General features: G+C 36.1%; 1 long non-coding RNA gene across 2 annotated transcripts; it reads right to left on the bottom strand.

The window, feature by feature from the left end:
• Positions 1-620: 620 nt before the first annotated feature.
• On the bottom strand, positions 621-6,906 carry LOC131334131 (uncharacterized). Of its 2 annotated transcripts, XR_009202056.1 has the most exons (4): positions 5,636-6,906; positions 5,264-5,321; positions 1,734-1,804; positions 621-822 (listed from the first exon to the last, which is right to left on the bottom strand). It is a non-coding gene; the product is annotated as an uncharacterized LOC131334131 (long non-coding RNA). The 2 variants fall into 2 exon arrangements; XR_009202055.1 differs by lacking the exon at positions 5,264-5,321.
• Positions 6,907-7,273: the final 367 nt, after the last annotated feature.

Genomic DNA, 7,273 nt, shown 5'->3' with positions numbered 1-7,273 from the left:
ATCATCTAGAGCATGGATCTTTTTTTTTAATTCTTCCTCTAGCATCATCTTAATTTCGAAGTGACTTTTGCACAAAAAGTTTTACATGAAGTCATCTCGCACAACCAGAACAGCGCTACAATCACTGCACCAAAATGTGGTGGCCGGCCACCACACGGCTTGTGGGGCCCACTCCGGCCTCGCACGGATGATCTGAGCAATTCAATAATTTTTAAAAACAAACTGGATGAGCATTGCAAAAAATCAACTCAATCCAATAGATATGGGTGCTCAGTTCAATCTTCTCATTTTTGAAAAATTAGAAAACCCAATCTTTCCATTTTTTCCGATTTTTCAAAAAAAAAAAGATTGAATCGAGCACCTACACATATGAGATGATTTTCCGCGATGCCCACGCAATTTTTTTAAAAAATTATTGTACGGCTTGAATCATTTGTGCAAAATCCGACGTGGGCACCACATGCCGTGCAGTGGCTGGCTACCACATTTTGGTGGGGTGGCTCTAGACTTTCTGCAACCCAAATCGTAGTATATGTCCAATTAAGGTAGGTCCTTGGCACATTAGAAAAAGTAAAGGGCAAAAGGTGCATCGCACTTGCAGGAACTTTCACCAGACAAAGTACATTGAAGGACCCATTTAACACACAACGCAATAATCTCAAAGGAAATGGAAAATTTTAAGCTTCAACTGCTGACTAAAAGTACAAATAATTCCATATGACAAATAAATAATCTATTGCGTGGGTAATCCTTCCATCATTATGGGAGTAACCGAAAGGTTCCCCTGTCCCCCATTGTGGTATCAACACCAAAATTTGGTACCTGTTTGATCATGGCACAGAATAAGCAAATAACAAGAATAAACAAATGGGCATTACCAAACAGAACCTTAACAGGATGCAATTCCGACAGTGCCAAACTAAGCACAACACTATCCACATATTGTGCTGCTAAATCGATCTCTTACGGACCCTTGGATCTGAATTCTTTTTCCTTTATTTTTGACTACTCAAGTATCTAGACTAGCTTATCTACATCTTGGCTAATCCTAATGAATCATTATCACCGCGCACTAGCAGATGCTCAATTAAAGGCAGACAAAACTCTGTACGGACTAGCTCCAAAGTAGTAGGAGTTTGCAAACCCCTAAATCCAAAGGTAGAACAAACTCAAACAACTATACAAGTAAAGGGCAAAGAGATAAAGAGAGGGAGAGACCTTTGGGATTTGGGTAAAAGAGTGGAAATGTTGGGTCGGATTCGGGCATGTCTGTTCTGTTCAAACCTCTCTCTCGGTTTAAACCACCAGGCCAACCCCTACCCCTTAGAGCCAGTTACTCTTTTTTTTGGGTTTGAGTGTGGGTACCATGACTCGAATCCTTGACATGGTAAATGACACCACAAGAGTGCCACGACAAGGGAAATCAAAGCTTTGGTAGCTTATTTACAAATAGAGACTTAATACATGTTCACCTATTTAAGAAATTTCAATAACACAATTAACTTGACTCTTTTAACCATTTATGATGCCATCAAAACATTCAGCACCCGTGCATGAACAATAATATATACTATGCGTAAGTATGCTTTAAACTGTAAACCAATTCTCTCTCATGACTCATGACGTAAAATATATAAAATATGCATGATCAGTCGATATAAGTCTTGAGAAATAATAGTTTACCAAAAAAAAAAAGTCTTAAGAAATAATGAATTTGAAGGCTTACGGCTTACCTTGACCTTGAACACTGCACACAAGTGAACTCAGCCTCGACTCCTAGGTAGAATATCCCTTTTTTTTGCACCTAGCATACCAATTAATGCACAAAAATATCATTAGACAATAGATACGGTCAACAAACTTACATATATTCATACAAGAAAGAGTTAAGAAACAAATTTGACCGGCAAACATCTTATGCATGACCACCATGCTCATGGATTGTGTTAATCAAGTGAACTAGTCAAGATTTTATTGAGATATAACAGTCTTAGAAGTGAATATAGAAGGCGAAAGAAGCTGGAACTTCAGTTTGCTTGTCTGGGTAGCATTTGGAACCTTAAAAGAATCAATCTTCATTAAAACTTGCAGGCTTTCATTCTATCCTTTGCCCTAATTTCAGCCAAACGAACCATATAAAATAAACAGTGAAATAGAATTTTGACTTGACCCTCTACATGATAGGAATAATTCGATATCTGTACTGTTAACTTTCTGAATTCCCACCAAAACTCAATCTGACTTTGTTCCAGCACTAATTCACTTCCTAACAGTCAATAGAGGTCGCGAATGAACTGAAATTCATAGCTAGCTGTTGGACCTTCCACAAGTACGTTTGACTGAATCCCCCTTCCTAATTTTCTAATGTAAAGTGTCTTTGCTTCGATGAACTTAACTCTAGCTATCAACTACACCCCGTCAGAAAATGTAAAAGAAAAAAAACTTAAGCCAGTAACACTCTTTTTATCAAAAAGCTCGACAAGTGTACATCAAGGAGAAACAAAAGAAAAAAGGAAACAAAGAAACACATCTGGAATTTGTAAAAAATCTACATCCCACACTCTTATTTATAAAAATAAACATTAGTACCGGATTCTTTTAAGTCAAGGAATGGTTTAGGTATACATACAAAAGGGATTTCATACATCGAGGCAAAAGTAAAAGGAAAAGACTATGCTGAATAAGTCTCTAACTGTTGGGCACACAAGTGGTGTCTCAATTCCACAAACATCCTTATGATCAGAACTTGAAAAGAAGTCAAATTCCGCTTCCCTATTAATTCTTCAATAATTAGTCCTTTAATCCCAAAATATTCATATATTCCAATTTCTAACCGATCCCCAGCCTTTTATGACACGAAAATCAATAAACATTAGGGACAGGTGATAAGAGTAAAATGCTTGGGCATACCTAGAAGCTTAACAATATTTATGCTGATAAACATTAGCAAGGCAGATTGCACTGATTCATAGAATTTGCGCGAGCACACTTTCCCGCTTCAAGGGCTTGCACAGCCCTTAATAGTAGCATTCTCTCATTGGGGTGGCGAATCCACCTCAAAGCCTCCCTCACATTGAGAAATGATTGCGCTCCCAATTAGGATAGAATCTCTCAAGTAGATAAATCAGAAGAAACAAAAGATAATCTACCGAACAAGCTAGAGAAAATCATTTGCAGGCCATAATTAGCCGAGCAAAAAAAAACAAGCTAGAGAAAATCTGAAGCAATGGTAAGATATACTAAAAAAAATAACTCCAACTGCTTAGGTACAAATATATGTGAACAAACTATTTGCTTATATTCTTAGAAGAAATATTTGCAGTTGAAACCAATTACAAATTGACATATATTCTAGGACTAACAACAAAGTAAAATTTTCTTTTTTTATCGGTAACAAAGTAAAATTTTCACTATATATAGCCTCTTAAGCTATGTAGCACCGAGACTCCTAAAGGCTCGCGTGTCCCCGTGTTCGACACGAGGACATGCGGGGGACACGGCAAAATACGTATGTGACATGCCACGTGGCATGTCCAATAAATTTTATTAATTTTTTAAGGGGACACAGCAGGGACACGTATGGGGATACAACAAGTGTTAAATGTGCAATTTTTGTAAAACTTTTGGGAGTAAATGTGAAATTGCTTCAAATATTTTGTAATAAATATTTTGTTTTACGATGTATATACGATGTTTGCTTACAAATATTGAAGCTTCAAGCTTATACACCTAACTATTTTTTCACTGGTATATAATAAATATTATTTATTTATTTTTGTTGTGTCCCTTGCTGTGTTTGTGTTCCCATTTTTTAAGAAATTCCGTGTTCGAGTCCGAGGCCGTGTTCGTGTCTGTGTCCGTGCTACATAGCTCCCAAGCATACAAATGTCAAAGAAAAAAAACTAGCTAAGAGAATATATAAACTGATGATAGGATACTAGGAAAAAATTAATTTAACTCAAATTTGCTCATAAATCAACTCCAAAAAAGGCGTACTCGCTAGATTTCAAAAACAATTACAAATTGCTCAGGCAATTAACATAGAAATAGGTCTTGTCTTCGTTTGCCAAACTTATCTGGGAAATCTCAAATTTTTTTGAAGTAAAAGGGATATTATAAAACTCACAAACATGGTGAGAAGTGTTACAGCCACACAGGATTTAATAGAGGCATTGAAACAAATTATTGTACAAAATCATTTCATAGTGAGAATAGAATCAGCATTCCGTGCTATCACTCATTCCCACTATTATTTTCTTCATAACCATATGGGATTTGGTGTGTAACTAGTGGTGTTGAATACTTGAATATCAAACCTTAGTTGCATGAAGCGGAAGCGGGTGCAGGAGACTCAAACAATCAAAAGTTGAGTATCTCAAGGCAGATTTGTCCACGAAACTAAAATTACTAATGAACTTCCATCGAGCAAGTTCTATCTGAAATATTCTATGAGGCTATTAATGAGGTTGTTAAGCAAGTTCTAAGTCTTATATCCGTTATTCTCAAAAGAAAATAGTCCTACATCAATTGCACTCATCAAGCACTGCATTATTAAATTACCAAGAATTTTGAACTTTCTGTTTGTTAAACAAAACTCAAGAACAGATAGGAACATGTTTCCCATCCAGGGGATAAATCAAAAGAAGAAAAAGGTACCTAGTAACTGAAACCACAAGTTATAATTCATCATTGGGTACAAAAGGGAAGATCTTTTAATCTTAATTCATTGACCAGAAAAAGTACACGAGGACATTGCAACAAACTGAATCCAAAACAAACAATTTTGGAAAACTTTTGAGCAATGAAACTATGAAATTTGAAATTTCAAAAGTATTGGGCCAAAAGTATTAGCATGAAGTTTGTGTGTGTGTAAGCATACACCATGGGTCGATAATGCAATTGATTGGAGTAAACCTCAATATTGGTGATTACAATGTATGTTGAACTACTAAAAGAATTATTTCAAAATATTGCAGTGTCCCGTACTGTGTCCGATTCCCATTTTTGTAGAATTGTCTTTGTCCCGTATCCATGTCCCTCACTGTAGGTGTAGGTGTCTGTATCCATATCCATGCTACATCACCTATAGTCATGAATGCCCCTTGTGTCTTCCCCCCTCTTATACCCAAAACCATACCGTATATACCCAATGTCTATGAAAACTAAATTCTCATCAAGTATCGATAATTAGCTAATCCCTTTGCAAAGACAAAAAAAAAAAAAAAAATTACTCTCTTAAACATAGAGAGAAAAAACAATATACCTGAAGACAAAATGAGGCCACACATGAAGCCTAAAAGAGAATATGGTACACTCATTTGCTGAAGGTAAGATCACAGACAAGTGATTCCATATATGCAAGGAAGACATAAGACCAAAAATGTTGAGATGACCATAACATCAAAATGGATTAACCAGGAAATTAACCATACATAGTTATATATACATATATTTGTCAGTATATATGTCACACGTCTTGCCTTTACATCCAATTTTATGGATAGCGATCCAATTTTGACATCATCCCAAAGGGAAAAAGTTTATTACTTTACCAAACATTTATCTACACAAATCTATGAGTAAAGCTGCAATTTCTATTATAAATATCAGATCAGGGTATGAATAATCCAGTTACCTTCGTTAACTCATGAAGCTTCGCTTGAAAAATCCTTTGATCTGCTACCACTCAAAGGAGAATAAGGAAACTGCAGAAACAAAGAGAAAAGATCCAAATACTACAGCCATCAATCAGAACGAGACCCAAGGTGAGTAACAAAAACAAGACATGGAGTACGTAAGATTCGTCGATCAACCATTAGTTTAAAACAAAAAATAAAACAAAACAAACAGAAATAAGGGCTTTGCTTAGACTAATTACCTGAAATCAAAACCCAATCTGCGCTCACCAAATACAACATAGTTATAACTCTACATGAGCCAGACTAAAGGTATTCAGGGTACCAATTCTTCAATGATATTCAAAGCAATTGCATGTGCAAGAAAAAAAAAACGTTTAAAAAAGAAAAAAAAAAAAAAAAAACAGTGGATGATTAACCAATAAAAAAGAGAGACGGGACCAGACTATATAGATATATATATATCTGTAACATGGTGCAAATGTAATGGTGATGGTCCCATAATGACACGTTTTATTTCCGTTAATTTAGCACAGTAATTAGGGTTTACTCTTATCAACGAAACCCCCCATCAAAAGTCACGCTTCCAGTCTACTAAACCCATGATCAAAAAAAAAAAAAAAGGTCTACTAAACCCTACCACATGTAATTAAATATTAATAATTCCAAAAAATAATAAAATACCGAAACGAAATCAAATAGATCCACAGTTGAGAAAAGCCCCTCATAGTCTACCAATTTTATCCCAATTCAACTACCAGAGAAACAATTCTACGTTTCTTTCTATCCCCTCTGTGTATATGCGTGTGTGGGTATTTTGAGAGAGAGAGAGAGAGAGAGAAGTGAATCAAATGAATTCCAGAATTGCAAGATGACAGATAGAGCAGTGAGCACGCAAGAGCAATGATATAGACTTTTATACCAATATGCCTCTGTGTGCTCACTCTCTTCTGTCACTTTTCTTGGTGTCCCAGAAATTGATCCAACGAAAACTGGAAAATGAAAAGGAAAATCAAGGAAAGTGTGTTAATTTTTTACCTCAGAAATGGTAACCAAACAAACATACCTAAATCTCTATTATTCAAAGACAGATCTGAGAACGACACAGCAACACCCATCTAAGGAAAGATCTAATCTTCAAACACCAAAGACAGCAATTAAAATTGTAGACCGTAATTAGGGTTTGCTCAGACTACATGAAAAAAAAACAAGCAACAAAAACTAGGCAAGCTAAAGCTGAAGAACTTCTTCCACTCTCTCTCTCTCTCTCTCTCTCTCCACCACATCTATGCGCTCTCTCTCTCTCTCTCTCTCTCTCTCTCTAGCATGCAGAGGGCACACATGTGTCGCTGAAACGTGCACTGTCTTTATCAGCGCAAATCAAACAGTGCCGACTGCGACTACTGAATGAATATGGGAGGCCACATACTTTTATAGAGGGAATGGAAAAGAGAGAGAGAGAAAGAGGAAGTTGTTTCGAACGACTTTTGTGCTCCTCACCAGGGTTTCTCTTTTTCCCCTCTTGATATATTTATCAACGGAGTTATTGTTGGTTGGTGTACTTTTTATTTTTTGATAATTTGTTACGTTATTTTTATGTTTTACCGTATAGAAGGTTATCACCCCGTGCTATGGTT

The sequence above is a fragment of the Rhododendron vialii genome, chromosome 7a (assembly GCF_030253575.1).
Source record: "Rhododendron vialii isolate Sample 1 chromosome 7a, ASM3025357v1".
NCBI lineage: Eukaryota > Viridiplantae > Streptophyta > Magnoliopsida > Ericales > Ericaceae > Rhododendron > Rhododendron vialii.
Note: the sequence above shows the minus strand (reverse complement) of the source record. Positions and strands in the feature narration are given on the sequence as shown.